Source organism: Ochotona curzoniae, unplaced genomic scaffold (genome assembly GCF_017591425.1).
Source record: "Ochotona curzoniae isolate NIBS_2020 unplaced genomic scaffold, NIBS_Ocur_1.0 scaffold_3171, whole genome shotgun sequence".
NCBI classification, from domain to species: domain Eukaryota; kingdom Metazoa; phylum Chordata; class Mammalia; order Lagomorpha; family Ochotonidae; genus Ochotona; species Ochotona curzoniae.
In genome coordinates this window covers 2,488,057-2,504,202 of record NW_024467104.1, presented here as the reverse complement: position 1 = coordinate 2,504,202, position 16,146 = coordinate 2,488,057, and the positions used below count along the sequence as shown (strand labels likewise).

General features: G+C 41.1%; 1 pseudogene; it reads left to right on the top strand.

Annotated features, from left to right (window-relative positions):
• The first annotated feature begins 11,136 nt into the window (after nucleotides 1-11,136).
• LOC121172398 lies at nucleotides 11,137-11,237 on the top strand (annotated as a pseudogene).
• Nucleotides 11,238-16,146: the final 4,909 nt, after the last annotated feature.

Here is a 16,146-nt window from a genome sequence, read left to right as displayed (position 1 = left end):
ATACACAACCTACAAGAAGTCTATTTCTCATGGATACACACACAGACAGAAAGTAAAGAGTTAGAAAAAGATATACCAGACAAATAAAAACCAAAACAAAGCAGGAACAGCTATCCTATTATCATATAAAGTCCAGTTTAAATTAAGAAATTGTAAAAAAAAAAAAAGATATAAAGAAGGATATTACATTTTGATAAAAGGTTCAATCCAGCAAGAGGAATAGCAATCACAAATATATATGCACCCAAGAAAGCCCACCCAATCAATGCAGAAAATACGATTATGCAGAACTAAAGGGAGAGATAGACTCTCATCTAATCATATTGGGTGACTTCACACCACACATTCACCAGTGAACAGATCATCCAAACATAAAATCAAAGATACACTGGCACTGGAGCATGCAAATGGACCCATTAGACAATTCTCCCCACAGTAGAACATGCACTGCTCTCATCAGCATGTGCAACTTCTTCAGGATGGATTCCATATTGGAACACAAATAATTCTCAGAAAATGCACAAAGGTTAAACTCACACTACGTATCTTCTGAAACCATAAAGGAATAAAACCAAAAATCAACAGCAAAAAGAGCAGCAGGAAACTCAGCGAATATTTGGAAGTTAAGCAACATGTTATCGAACAATCAATATGTCATTGAAGAAATTAAAAGGGAAATTAAAATCTTTCTTTAAATAAACAAAAAACACAACATGTAAACATCAGTGGGCTTCAGCAGGCACAACATTAAGGGGAAGTTTATAGCATTAAGAGCTAACATTAAGAAAGAGAAATGTCTTTACAAATGTTAACAATGTGTCTTGAAGATTTTGAAAAACAAGAATAAACTAAATCCCAAATCATCAAGAGGGGGGGAAATAATAAGAATCAGAGCAGAAATAAATAAAATTGAAACTAAGAAGATCAAAGCGATCAACAAAGCAGACTAACCAAAAACTCAAATAAATAAAATTGTAGATTAAAAAACAGACCTTAGAAATCACACACACACAAAAAAAGAAATGACACCAGTGAAATACAAGGGTCTTAGAAAACTAGTCTGAATAGCCATGGCAAAAAAAATCTAAACACTATACCAAATAGTTGTTTGAATTGATAAACCAGATTCGTAGGTTTCAAACTAAACACTCGCAAAAAAAGACAGTTTATAATATTGTTACACTACTAGAATTTTAATGATTTGTGACTACTAGAACATTTACCATATATGAGTGAAATGGTTTATTTCCATCAATTACTGGTTATGGCCATTGTCTGTGTTATCACTATACTAGAATCTTTTTGCTTTTTACTTCTTAAGCTTCTTATTTGATGAAGTATTAACTGTTTTTACAGGAATGTAAATTAAGTTATTTCAAAAACTTTTTTAAAAGGAGAGTGAGCCAGAGAAGGAAGGATGGTGGAGGTGGGGGAGGAAAGAAATATTATGCTGTCATAGTTATAGTCACAAAACACATTGAATCTAACTAAAAAATAAAAATGTAAGTAAAAATTTTAAAGAATGGTTAAGGGACCCTGAATTCCAGGTCTCATTTTTCCCAAGAGGAAATAAGCATTTTCAGGATTTATTTCCTTGGTCAGATTAATGCCGTGACTCATAGGCTATGGCACCTTGTCAGCTGTGACCCCTAAGAGAAAGATGTTTTGTAAATACAGGGCTCTGGCATCTCCACTCAGAAGCACAATAATGGGAACATGCTCATCTACAGAAAAAAATAAAAGAGCATTGTAGCTACTAGTTTGCCTTCCTGACATTCAGGTGCTTCGTCAGATTTCTTCCTTTAATCTTTAACAAAAGAGAAACACTAGTGGGTGGCGGAATAAGCAGGACAAGTACATTGCTGGGAGAAGCAATTGGCGCAGTCTGCAGGTTGGTATGACCTTTGCCAGCTCTCTGAGGCTGAGAAACTGTGGCAGTTATCCTTAGCATCATATGCACAATTTTTTTTATGAATCTCAGAATGTCCACACAAGGATAAAAAAACAAGGTCAGGAGGAAAAGATGGGATCAGGCGGAGGACAGGTGAGAACTGTCTGTGGATAGACTTTGTCATGTTTCAGTTTGGAAGAGGCTCTGGAAGTCCTGGCTGAAATTTACCCACACAAATACACACACACTCAGAGAGAGACAGACAGAAGCATACCAACTTCCTGCCTTGAGAAAATCTATAGGTCATTTCCACACTGGAAGGGCTATTCCCTGTAAATCCCAAAGGAGAGGCAGGCAGCCTGAACCTTGATTCAAAATCAGCACTGCCTGTTCTTCTTGCCCTGACTCAATTTTCTGAAATGACATGTAACATCCTTACTATATTTATTGTGTAGTCCCCCAACCCCTAGGTAAACCCTGGCCTCATTCTCTTTCCACACATCCCTCCTACTACAGAAAAATGCAAAGAAAGAACAAGTCGTAAGCTCTTATATTTACAGAACATCTTTGACTTTTAAGAACAATAAACCATCCATTTTCTTCCCAAGAACAACAGAGATGGTGTGGCTCACCCCACTCTGTAGATACATAGACGTGAGGGGCGGTAATGAATGACCCAAAGACACTCGCCTAACACCCACCCCCAGTCTTGCAGGGATATCATTACAATCTCAGCTGCCATACAGGAAGCACTCTAAATCATGTCTGTCCTAGCGTATTTTTTCAGAAAGCAGATACTGAGTCACCTTCTTGGTATTGTGCGGCACCAGCTGGCACCGCGCAGCTTGTGTTGACCCCTTTGCCCTTCCCGCTCCTTGCAGTGCCAGAAAACAAAATCACCCTCCCCTTAGCACTGCAGCTCTAACCAAAACTCAGAAGAGGCTTTTATCAACTGCTAGAGCACGCCACAGCCAGTGTCACTACCCAAGGCTCCCTCTTACTCCTTGCTCTGAAATGATTTTAACAGCATGTATCCACAAACACTTCTCCAGCACAATGGCAAGCTAGCATCCCAGTCTTAACACCCTGACAACCCATTATTAGAGTGATCTTCTCTGTATCATTACATAAAACACACTCAAATAAAACATAACATTTCTAAAAAATGAATAGTTCTTTGTTCATAGCTGGCAAATTTTTACTTGTCATGACTTTTTGTTATAACAACTGAAAATAATGACTCTTGGCATGTGATTCAGTTACAAAGGGAATTAGAATAACTGTTAGGTTTCCTCAAAGACACCTTGACTCCCCTGTTTCACCAAGATATTAGTGAAAAGGTTCCACATAAGAATAACAAAAGCAAACTACCTGAACACTCACCCATTCCCCTGTACAGGGGTCAGTACCCAGTTGTCACCTGGCACAGCAGGTTGAGGTCTATGCATACAGGTGAGGCCAAGTCTGGGGTGCTCCAAAACTCCACAATTTGATCTCCCTTCCAGCAATTCCATTGCAAGGAACCTTGGCATGGGTGCTGACTGATGGAGAAGTGAGGAGGCTCTTATTGACTGTATGCGTCAGTTTAGACTCTGGTTGAAAGCAACAAAAAACAATTCGAATAAGCATTTGTGAAAGTAAATGAAGTTTATTATAAAGATATGTGTATTCAGAATCTAAGCTGGAATTATTACTAGTGGGCTAAAGAAGAACAGGAAATCCCGTGAGAACTACAGCTGTGATTTCTATGCATCTAGCTATCCCTTTTAATACCTGTGGGTATTCACGTCCCTCATATAAAACGGTGTGGTGTTTGTGTGTAACCAATGTGTATCTCCTCACAGACTTCAAATCATCTCTAGATTGCTTACAATCCCTACTATCTAAATGTGTTATTGTTTAGAGAATAATGACAAAAGTCCTGTACGTATTCATACAGATGTGGGATTTTTTAAATTATGTTTTGAATTTGAATTAGCTGCATTCGGATCCCTCAAATATACAGTCAATTGTGTCTGTGTCTGCACAACTACCCCCTCATTCTGTATGTGGTCTGTCTCTCCCCTCCTTGCTTTCTCTCCCCCTCCAGCCCCTGCACTCTCCCCTTCTCTCTTTCTCTTAGAAGAGGAAGAATCAGGGTTGGTTTGGCCTAGCAGTTAAGGATTATCACACCTTATACCTGAGCACCCAGGGTCCAAGATCAGGCTCCAGATCCTGACCAGAGTTTCCCAGTAATGAAAACCCTGGGAAACAGGAGCAATTACTCAAGTAGTTGAATCCGTGCCACTTATATGGAGCTATTGACTGAGTTCCAAGCTCCTGGATCCAGCCCCAACCTAGTCCCAGAAACTGCAAGCACTTGGGAAGTGATCAGATGGGAGCTCTCTCTCCCTCTTTCTCCACAATGCACACATACACACACACACACACACACACACACACACACACGCTTTCCCTCTGCTTTCCTCTCTCAAAACAATAATAAATAAATTTTTAAAAAGAGGATGACCCATTGTCGTTGATGGTATTCTTGCAGGAACCTGCTGGCTGTGAGGTCTGAGGGCCACACGGACCATTTTGCCAAAGTCTGTATCATTTTCCCTGTAGGACCAGTGTAAAGCAATGAGCTCAGTGAGCTCTCCACAAGAGCTGAGGGCATGCACAGCTCACTGTGGTCTCTACAGTCTTAAAGCCTTTGGTACACTCTGCAAAATGGTACCTGATATGCCATCACTAGGATTCTTGATCTGCTGGCTGTCAGATCTGGAGGCTACCCGAACCTATCTCGGGTAGAACCTGTAGAATGTCATACTGTTGCAGTTTACTGAGCCAGAAATGAGTTCACTCCCAACTCAGTGCACGTGCAGTCATGTTCCATAGCCTTTGCCTCCTTAAAAAAAAATGGTGCCTGATTCAGCTCTAGGGGATGGACTGGGCTGTGGTATCCACACTGTTGCCACACTGCCCATCTGTGATCTGCTGCTCTGTCTCTGTTCCTGGTCAAATCAAACAGACCAGCAGGATGGGCAGTTCTTTGTCTGGGTTCACCTCCTGAGCTCCTGGTGAAAGTCCCTTCCCACCTGGTTGCTGGTGGAGTTCCAGCTGCTGGTGGAGTTCATATCACCACTCACTGAATGCCACTGGGGTATCAGTCACTGCAACACCACACTGTTGTTTTTGCTGCTTTCCTGTGTCTGTCAGTCTCCAGGTGCCCCTCTGCTGTTCTGTCCTCTCCTATTTCCTGGAATGTGTCCTCTATGCTTCACACTGACTAACATTTTTCTATCTATTTAAACATGTCCTTACCCTATTCTGCCATGTTGATTCTCCCCAATTTTCTAGATAATTTTAAAAACTTACCTAAAATACATGAAACAGAAATGTAATCCCATTTCAACAAAAAATCAATGATTGCTGAAAGCTAAAGTCTTTATACCCAGTATGGTAATAAACACCTGAATTACACACTAATCAGTAGTATAAGGGGGAAATAGAAATGTTATTCACAGAGAAGTATAAAGCAAAAATAACTTAAAGTGGTAAATTCTAGGAACTTAATGATTTTTGAAAGAACGAGGAACCAATTGGAAAACAACAATGGCTCAAAGCCAGGCCAGCTTTGGCGTAGGTGGTAAAACCAGTACCTCTAGAGCACATGGGTGTCTATCCCAGCAGTCACAGCTGGGACCCATGCATCCTCAAGGGAGTCTTGGGTGAGACTTCCGGCTTCTGGCCATTGCAGCCATTTGGGCAATGAACAATGAACCAGCAAACAGAAGATCTCTCTCTCTCTCTCTTCCTTCTCATCCCCCCTCCTCCTTAAAATAATACATAAATCTTTAAAAAGGGAAGGATGAGTCAAAGCAATCAAGTTGCCCTCACTTCCACAAAAAAAATTTCCATTCACAGAAGTGCCAACCTGGAGGGTTTCAAGGCCTTCAAACAAAACTGCCTTATAAAGACAGTCTTACTGGTTTACATGGAAGTCGCTCTACTGAGACAACACAACATGGGAACTGTTTCAGCATGCAAACTTCAGTTTGTAGCTCTGTTACTGTTTTTTTTTTTATAAGATTTATTTACTATTATTAGAAAGTCAGATTTACAGAGATATGGAGAGGCAGAGAGAAAGGTGCTCTGTCTGCTGGCTCACTCCCCAAATGGCCGCAACGGCCAGAGCTGAGCTGATCCGAAGCTAGGAGCCAGGAGCTTCTCCAAGATTCCCCAAGCAGGTGCAGGGTCCCAAGGCCTTGGGCTGTCTTTGACTGCTTTCCCAGGCCACAAGCAGGGTGCCAGAAAGGAAGTGGAGCAGCTGGAACATGAACCGGCACCCATATGGGATCCCTGTTCATGCAAGGCAAGGACTCCAGCCACCAGCCTACTGTGCCAGGCCCACGGTTACTATTATAAATGAGAGTTTGGTAACTGAGATCAAATTCCACTCACCTATGCACTCACATCAGATCTGCATAAGAACAAATGTCATTCTTGGTTTTTTTTCTCCCTCAAGTCAAATGTCCTGAAGCCTTTGTGTTGCTCAGGAACCATGCAGAGTTTCCAATAGCACATCCAAACATAAACGCCCTCTGTGGAGTAGACAGATGTGGTCAGTCGGGTTGAACAGCCACAGCCCACGAAGGCCAGGAAAGAGGAAGCTGCCACCCTCGCTTACTGCCAGCCGGTAGACCCCTGAGTCCACCAGTTCTGGGATGTGGTACTTCAGTTTCTTATCCAGGTAAGGCTCAGAATTGTGACTCACCCAGCCTGTCAACAACTCTGTGGCTTTGTTCCTGACTAAGCTATTCAAGTAATGCAGAATGTAACGTGGTGGTCATCGTCACCCTGGAACACAAACTCAATGTCCGGGCAGAGAGAGATCACTCAGCTGAGAAACGGCACCTCTTTCAGAGCCAAGTTGAAGATGCCCTGCAGTTCCGCAGAAGAATGTCTTAGTGTTCCTTGTTCGCAAAGCTCACCGTATCTGAGAAGTCAGACTGCTTGTTCTGCACTCGCTCTGGTTCTCCAGGAGGATCTCAGCCCCAGGCTACCCAAGTGAGGGACTTGATGGGCAGCGGTAAAGAGCACCTTTTTGCATATTTAATGGCTGATCTATAAACAGAGCATAATTTTGACATCTCAAATCAGCAGAAAGTCTTTAAAGTCTGTCCCACCAATTGTTAAAAATCTGTTGTGTTCACAGCAGTTCAGATGGTTCATGTTTGGGGCCGCCAACACCTCCACTGTCTGGCTGGCCAACACCCGTGGAAGCGGATTGTACCACCACAAGTCCAGCTTTTCTTATTCCATGTTCCAGTAAGCCTGAAGAGGGTTACAGATATTCCAGAATTTATGTTTGGATTTTCTCACTTCCCATTTCCTTAAAAAAAGAAAAAACTACTGATTTCAGAGACTTCTACAATCCAATAAATGAAGTTGTTTATTATCATCAGATATCAAACAACTTTGTTCTTCGTCCAACATTCATTTCTTAACCCTTGTCTTGCAGCCACTGCAGGTGCCTTGGATGGGTGGCCAGACAACATCAGCTATGGTTCCTGTTTGGCCTCTATCCTGGCCCCAGTTTCTCCCACCCAACACCCAGCTAATATACCTACCTCTATTGAGCTAACTTGAGTAGATTTATTTTTTGAATATTTATGTGTTTTTATTTGAAAAGTAGATTTACAAAGAGGAAAGACAAAAAGAGATCTTCCATCCAGTTTGTGTCCCAGCTGCTCCACTCCCCAACCAGCTCCCTGCTTGTGGCTTGGGAAAGCAGTGGAAGATGGTCCAAGTTCTTGGAACGCTGCACGCATATGGGCGACCCAGAAGAAAAGTTGATATTCTAGCACCTTACAATACCCCTAGAAAACAAGTGATGTCATGGTCCCCAATTCCACTGTTGGGAAAGCTCAGGCTTTAAATGACTGTGCCAGATTTTGTGCCTTGGTCTATACCTACAATGCCATGATCCACTTAAACGGCAGAATGTTAAACCTGTAACTGCAACTAAAGGACTTCCTTACTATAATAAAATGGGGGAAATGGTGGACGGGGAGAATGGAAAAGGAAAAATGGGAGGGAATGGGGGAAATCCCTGTTACAAAATCATATTATGGAAAATGATAATAACAATAACTTTTTGAATGTGCCACTTTCAGAACTCATTAGGGTGATGAAGTCAGATTTCAAACCCTGGGTTTTCTGACCCATACTCTATCCTGCTCCGAGTAGGCTTGGATTAAAGTCACAATTCTTTATCTCTCATGGGCATCAGGGCCACATTCACAGTGAGGCTAAGGAGGTAAAGAAGTTAAGGAAACTGTCACCCTTGGTTCTGATCCTGCATAACACTGACAGTGAGTGGCCCCTTAAGCGGAATTGCTGTCTATTGCAATCTTCAAAGGGCTTGTGATAGTTTTAACGTGTCAAACTTGCAAAGCTTTGGCATCCAGTTATTTAGTCAAACAACAGTCTAGGTGTTGCCATGAAGACACTTTTCAGATGCTTGCCTCTGTGTCCAAATTTCTCCTTTTTCCAGTCATATAAGTCTAGTCCTGCATCCCAATTCAGTGATGCATTACCTCTATTAAAATCCTATCTCCAGATTGTGAGGACTTTGGTATATCAATTTTAGAGAGGACACAGTGGTACCAACAAACCTAGAACTCACTGCCCCTGGGTTAGCCTGTGCAACAAGGTAGAGGAGATCACCCCAGAATCAGAATGGAGAGTCAAGAACAAAATGGTTTACTTGTGACAGTCAGGCATGCAGATAGGAAAGGGGGCAAGTGAGATAAAAGGAGAAAGGGATCAGGAGTGGGCTATGATGTGAGCAGCTTCCTCATATTGTAATTCAGAGCCTGAGGACACAGCCCCATCTTGAGAATGCAGACTCAGGATTTACCCAGAAGTCCTGACGCTTTTCAGTTGAGCACTTCTGTAAGGATCCCAGGGTGCCTAGTTATAGGGCAGAGGAAAAGAGGGGCTGGTATCTACAGGAACAGGCTCACAGGGGCTGTATGCTGGAGCTGTGGATGCTAAGCGGATACGAAAGGGCTCTGATAGCATTGCCATCTACCATGTTGCTGTACACAGGTGTGGATCACACAGCTGTGGAGTCACAACCTTGTGCCTCATTACAAGGATCCTTTCTTCACATTCTCCTTCAACAAGGGAATTTTATTTCCAGCCACAGTGCTGGAGGAGACAAAGCCATCTCCTTCACTATTCATGCAGCTTCCTCGTTAGTTATAAATATGCAACAAAATCCAGTTGGGTCACGAAGCAATAGAAATTCCTGTTCTTTTTCTATGCTCCCTGCTTCTTTACAGAACAAACAAAAAAAATCCATAGCATTGCTTGTTATTGCTAAGCTGAAACATTCCATCTGATTAGTAAATGATGCAGCCTGCAGAATGTCCTGTGTCTCCAAACCACTGGCCTCAGAGCAGTCTTCAAACTCTGGATTTCCTTTCTGTACATCGGAATCCCTTGCCAAAGCTTCTCTCCTTATCCCAGTCTCCTCATGTCCTGTTCTCTTCCCTTCTGTCCTCTTCCTCCTGACCCCTTTTCCTCTCTCTCCATCATCCTCCCTCCCTCAATTTCTCACTCTCAATGTCACTCTTGCTCTCACACTCTCTTCATTGTCCCCTTAAAATTCCTTGGTAAGACTTACTTATATGACTTTCCCCACCTATTATTATCAGAAATTAATATTAATTGGCATAAATGGTGATGGGTGGTACAGAGAAATCTAATTCCACGAGTACTCTTCTTCCCATCAAATCTGAATCCTTCCTGCATCTTATCTGCTCTTCTCGTATGCTGAGTCATATTCTAGTAATTGAGTGACACTATTAATAATCTTTCTCTTTTATATAACTCAGAAATCAGAGAACCAAGGTCAGAAAATCATGAAAGGTCTTCTAGTCCATAAACTTATCATTTCTATATACGATTCTCCCTTTTACCTGAGATGGGTCTTACCAACTGGCAGGTTATAAGAGAAAGCCAGGTATTATTTGTTTTGCCCGTGAAAAATTTATAAAGCAAGAATTTTCCTAATTTAAATTTTTTTCAAATTTATCTTTGGGAAAAAGAAATCTTTCTACAAATCCTGACAGCAACACTTAGAACTGAGAGGCAGCTTTTGCTCTGCCCCTCACTGTTCTACACCTTTCTATCGAATCATCTTTGGCCTGTTTAGCTCAGTGGCTTGGCACCTGATGTTTGAATCTTCCACCAAGCATCTAAGTCCTTGCTTAAGTGCTCCCAAGGAAAGGGAGCTCACAAACCCCAAGCACAGCATGTTCCTTTTTTTTGAGAAGCTCATTCTAAGGCTCCTTACTTCTTAAATTCATTCATTCATTATTTGAAAGGCATAGTGACTGAGAAACTGAGCAAAAGACACTTTTAAGACTGCCTTAACACCCACTTCTGCTTCAGGACAAAGCCAGAAACCAGGATGTCCATCCTGGTCTCGCATGTGGTTGGCAGGCACCCAAGTAGCTGAATCATCTTCCACCATTTCCATGGCACATTATCAGGAAGCTGGATTAGAAAGACAGCCTTTAGAACTAGAACCAGTGCTCTGGTATGCTGTGCCAACATGGCCAGCATCACATTCTGGAAGCTAAAGTATCTGTCTCAAGACTACACAAAGGAAGAGAGATTACCATTTTGGGATTTTCTCTGTAATAAAGCATGTCCGGCTCCAACCCTGGAGCTGTGTTGGACTGCTGTTGTAGACACAGTGTCCAGGGATGGCCTTGGGCTTAAGGAATATTTGAGCAGGCATGTAAGTCAGGAGGAATAACCACTTAAAGGCTTGAAGAATAAGTTTTCCTGGAAAGGGGAGTATCAAGGGCAAGAGCCATGAGCAGGGGATAAACATGGCATGATCAGGGGCAATAGGACAATGTAGATGGAGCCCAACGTGAGCAGTAAGGCAGAGGTATGGGCAGGAACCATCTCATATGGGTTTTGTTGTCTTTAACGAACAGCATGTGTTTTAATCTAGTAGAAATGGGAGGAGGTACTGAAAGCATTTAAATAGGAGAGCAGCATGGCCTTAATAAAATTTTTAGAAAAATCCTTGAATACCATAAGAAGGAAGGTTGATGAGGCAAAGATAGAATAGGGACTACTTAGTTACATGAAATCCTAGTGAAATGCTTTGTATGTCCCAAAATCCATTCTCCAGGTGCACAAAAGGAGGAGTCAAAATATGGTTCTCTGTAGCAGTACTCACTTCAGCAGCACATATACTAAAATTGGAACGATACAGAGAAGATTAGCATGGCCCCTGCACAAGGATGTAGTAAGCGATGCATCAGGCAAATTAGAGCCCAAGCTCTCTATCTCTTTATCAATGTCCTGTTTTTGAACATTCAGTGTTGTTGCAAAGCTTACTTTGTATGATTGAAGAGGCAAAGAAATACCATATTCTGCTTTAGGACCAAGAAAATTAGTTGCTTTAAATCCAAACAGCCAGCAGGACTTTTTCCATCACTGACCAGAGTTTCCTGGTGTTTTGCCGACTTCATGGTTACCAGCTGATCAATCTGGAGTGGTTCCCTGAAGATTTGACATTCATGTAAGGTATTCTCTTCTCTTCTTGGAGAAACCCAGAGTGCCACTGATAGACAAGACTCAGCATCTCATAGAGCTTAGATCAGGCGAACTGACTGATGCTCATAATAGATTCAAGACTCTTGGGAGAAAAATTGTAGTTGGGAGAATGATAGTTTAATTAGAATGTTCTCATAAAGGGCCAGTGCTGTGGTGTGGTAGCCTAAACTTCTGCCTGCAACACCATCATCTCATATGAGCACTGGCTCCAGTTTTGGTTGTTCCACCTTCTGTACGGCTCCATGCCAATGCACCCAGGAAAGCAAAAGAAGATGGCCCAAGTGCTTGGGCTCCTGCACCCATGTGAGAGACCCAGATAAGCTGCTGCTGCTGCTGCTGCTGCTGCATCTGCCATTGTAGCCATTTGGGGAGTGAGCCAGAAAATAGAAGATCCTTCTCTGCTTCTACCTCTCTCTGCTTCTCCTTCTCTCTCTCTCTCTCTCTCTCTCTCTCTCTCTCTCTCTCTCTCTCCCTTTTTCTCTGTAACTCTGTCTTTCAAATAAATACATTGAGCCCATTCAAGCCCATTAAAATCTCATGTGCAGTTCAGGGGCAAATCTTGTGGGGCCATTCTCCCTGGGCCACCACAGCACTGCCCCAAGTTTGCATAGACGCTGTTTGGTGGGAAACTTAACATGAATCAGTGGCCCAGTAGGCCTTCAGGTGGGCAAAACAGGAATTGCCCCATCATTTCCTAATTGATTAGAGACTACCAGTGGAGAAGGTTTTCTGCAGGTTCTCACTAGGAGCAGGGAACCCTTAAAAACCCAAGACCCTTCCTGAGACGTTGGTCTCTCTCCCCCTCCCCTTTCAGGAGACACCTCTTCTCCCAGGTCTCTCCCAAAAGCTGCTTTCGCCTCCTTCTTTTCACACACATTTGTTCACTTTATAAATATATCTTCTTCTCTATCTGCAGCTGTTTCCAGAATTTTTATTTCTACACTAAGCTGAAGAAATAATCCACTGAGCTTTGCCAGTAACATAAATCTTTAAAAAAAAAAATATGATCTCATAAAGCTTACTGAGGATGAAAGTCTCTTAGGAAACACAAGCCACATTGGCTGAAAATTGTAAAATCTTTCTGTAACCTTGGACATCATCCCCTATGCCTCATTCGTTATACACAGACACCAAAGCATCAGCTAGAAATTCCCAAGATCCACCTGCTGCCTCTTCCGCACCGTCATGCCCTGGGGCCATCACCAGGTTTTTGTTTCCTGTTTTCAGGAATGCCATCCCCTCACTGTCATCAACAATCTGTTCAGGAGATCAGCTCCTACTGATCCTTCAAAATGCAGCTGGAATTTCTACTGCCATCTGAAAGACTCTCCAACAACCAATCCCTGCAAGGAAAAGATCATTCCTGCTGCACCTGGCCACATCTGTGTCTTGTGCATGATTCTACCGCAGCCTTGTACACCTGTTGCAACTATTTCTTTACATAATCATGTTTCTGTCTTCTTTCAGTTGCAAGCTCCCTGAGGTCAGTAACCATGACTTATTCATATCTGACACTCATTAGAGTATCTACAGCATTGCACAAACTACACAAATATTATTCCAAATTAATCATTTTATTTAAGTTGAAAAAGCAATAATTGCCACTTGGCTATCCATTGCATAATCCTTGACATAGGAAATTACTCTTACTATGTTAATTGGTCATTTTTTCCATAGTATTTAACATACTCCATTAAACTATTGGCATATTTTATGCATATTGTTCATATAATATGTTCAACATTTTCATCTATCTCCTACATTAAGGCATAAATTCTATGAGGAAATAGAATTTTTTTCAAGTTGAAATATATTTTGTTGTAATCTTTTGTTTATGTAAAGGGAGCAAATTTCATGTATTTCAAATATGCAGTTTTAAAACCGTAATAATACTTCCCAGCCCTCCCTTCCTTCAAGACTTCCACACTTCAACTCTTGTATTATTTTTCTTTTAATTTTTACAATGTCATACTATCAATCCATAATGCCAAGCTTCTCTCTATAAATGATTTCAACAAATAGTAAGTAGGGGAAAGCAAACACTGTTCTTTAGAAAAGAAATAGACTTTTTTTTATCATGTTCCTCATTACCATAACTCCAAAATCGTTGTAACAGTATCCAGTATATGACAACACATCAATAATGAGTTGAATTCTTGGACTAATTAATAAAGTAGTTTGTATCTAAGGCAGGCTTCTTAAACAGCCATTTCCTAGGAAGTTTGGAAACCCAAAACAACAAATTTAACAAGGGCAAGATTACAAAGAGTTCATATATCCCCTCTATATCAAGAAAAAAAAAACACGTTTTCATTGCTACTGCTGTCAGCTTTTATTTTTGTGTTTGTACTATTAGGTTTTAAATAAGAACAGAGATGTGTTGAGCCGAAGAATAAGACACAATGTTCTTTTCAACTATTTTCAGAAAACTTTGTGAGTTTTTGAAGAAGAGATAAGTGAAAAATAGCTGAGATTTTCTTTGCGAAGAGGATCAAAGAGAGGAATTGTGTAATGTCCATGAAACATCCCGCTCTCCACAAGCAGGCTCACCCCGGGGGAGCGGGCAGCCTGCTTTCCTTTCAACTTGTGCCTTCTATTCCCAATTTCTCGGGGTGATTTACCCTCCTCACGCACTGGAAGATTGAGGACAAAATATTATTTGAGCTTTGGCTTCAACATCAGGCAAAATGAGATTGATAACCTAGAGCCATCTTACCTTCTTTGAACTCTGTCACCAGCAAAAACCTGTCAACCAAAATTCTTCATCCCTTCATTTCCTTCTTTCTCCATTGTCACACACACACACACACACACACACACACACACACGCACGCACACACACAGTGACAGGACATCATGAGGGGTAGTAACATTAGGGCTCCAATGGCTCTGTTCTTGAGGTCATTTGAACATGGCTCTTCCTAAACTGTGTAAATAGGATTTTAAGAACAGGGAAAGAAGACACGTGAGAAGTGTTTCTATCTGCCATGCACTGATCCCCATTACCAAAAAGAACATGGTATTTTTGCTCTTATCTGAAGTATTGTGACTCTTTCAATACACCTCTACCCGTACATGACAGTATCTATAGAAATACACACTTCTGTCAAAGGACCAAAACCTTGTGTGGGTGAATTAGACTCCATTATTTCAGCCTGCACTCATGTCCTCCCACTGAGTAGGTTAATTTGGCTTTACACCTATACTTACTCAGATTCATATATGTGAAAAATAAAAAAAACCGTAATTAGGGTATCAATGTTACTCTAAGTGCTGACAAATGTAAAACATTTTGCCTTCTTAATGTATTGAGAAAATGACTTAGGTCAGAATTACAAGGTCTAATTTCTTCACTTTTGCAAGATCATTTTGGTAGATTGAGTCCAAAGTATTAGAGTTAAAAATATATCATTTCAAATTCCAGGTCCTCAACAGAAATGCACTTAGGAGTTGACAGAAACACTTCTAAGACCATTGTAGAGCCTATTTTTGAATGAGAGCTTGAGAGTTTTCTCTTTAATAATAAGAACTTCAACTGAAAAACATGAAAGCTATTAATGGCAGAACCTGACACAGCTTAAGAACCTTAAAAATGTTTTCATTCACTTATTAGTGCATCTAATTAATAACACAACATAAATGTAATTCCCTCCAGTGTTTTTGACATTAGTCAGAAGCTCCTTCAAACACATTAACTTTCATTTTTATTTTGCTCAGTTACTCTTGTGTAATAACTGTGTATACATCAGGTATTAACAACCATATCATCCATCTCCCGTCACCCAACAAAGTAAAAACCCACCGCTTAGCATTTTTAGCCACTTAAATTAGTTTTGTTTTATTTTTTGAAGATTTCCCCTGCTTCCAGTCCACAAGATCTCATAGCTTGACCAACAGTAGCAGGTTCTTGAAAATCCAACAGCCCCTTGAGAAAGGAGTAATTGATGAATATTTTTAGTAAACAAACAGATAATATATATTGTGTGTGCCTGAAGAAGGTCACATTTTATGAAAGGAAAGATGCACAAATGAAAAGATAAATTATCACAAAAACTTGTATTTCCTAATTTCACCATTTGGCCAAGAATCTGTGCAAAGCTATCATGATCATCTTACACCTACTGACTTTCTTGAACATAACAAGGATTCTAGAAAGAAGTACACAGTATTGTGTGGAAGTCAAATGCCATGCACTAAGTTACACCAATTGTTTGTTTGTTTGTTTTGTTTTGTTTTGGCTTGACATTATTTCCATTTCTATTACCACCAACCTCCTCTCCATTCATCATACCGTCATTAGAGGTCTACTTAAAACTCAAATTCAGCTCCATCACACTCTGCTTTTTGAAATAAAATCCGCAAGACTTTGTGCAAATATGCACGTTTCTCTGACCTAGTTTTTCCTGAGTTTACATCTCACAATAAGCCCCTCTCATGCATGCTACAGATCCTGTGGCTTCTCTTGGTATGTCAAGGAATCCCAAGCCACAGAACTTTGCATTTATAACTATTTAGCTGGAACAGTCTTCCCAACCCACAACTATGGCATATTTACTCACTGAGCACGTCAGTTTCTCAGAGAAGCCTCTTCTGACCACACCAAACTAGGTCAGAATCCTCTG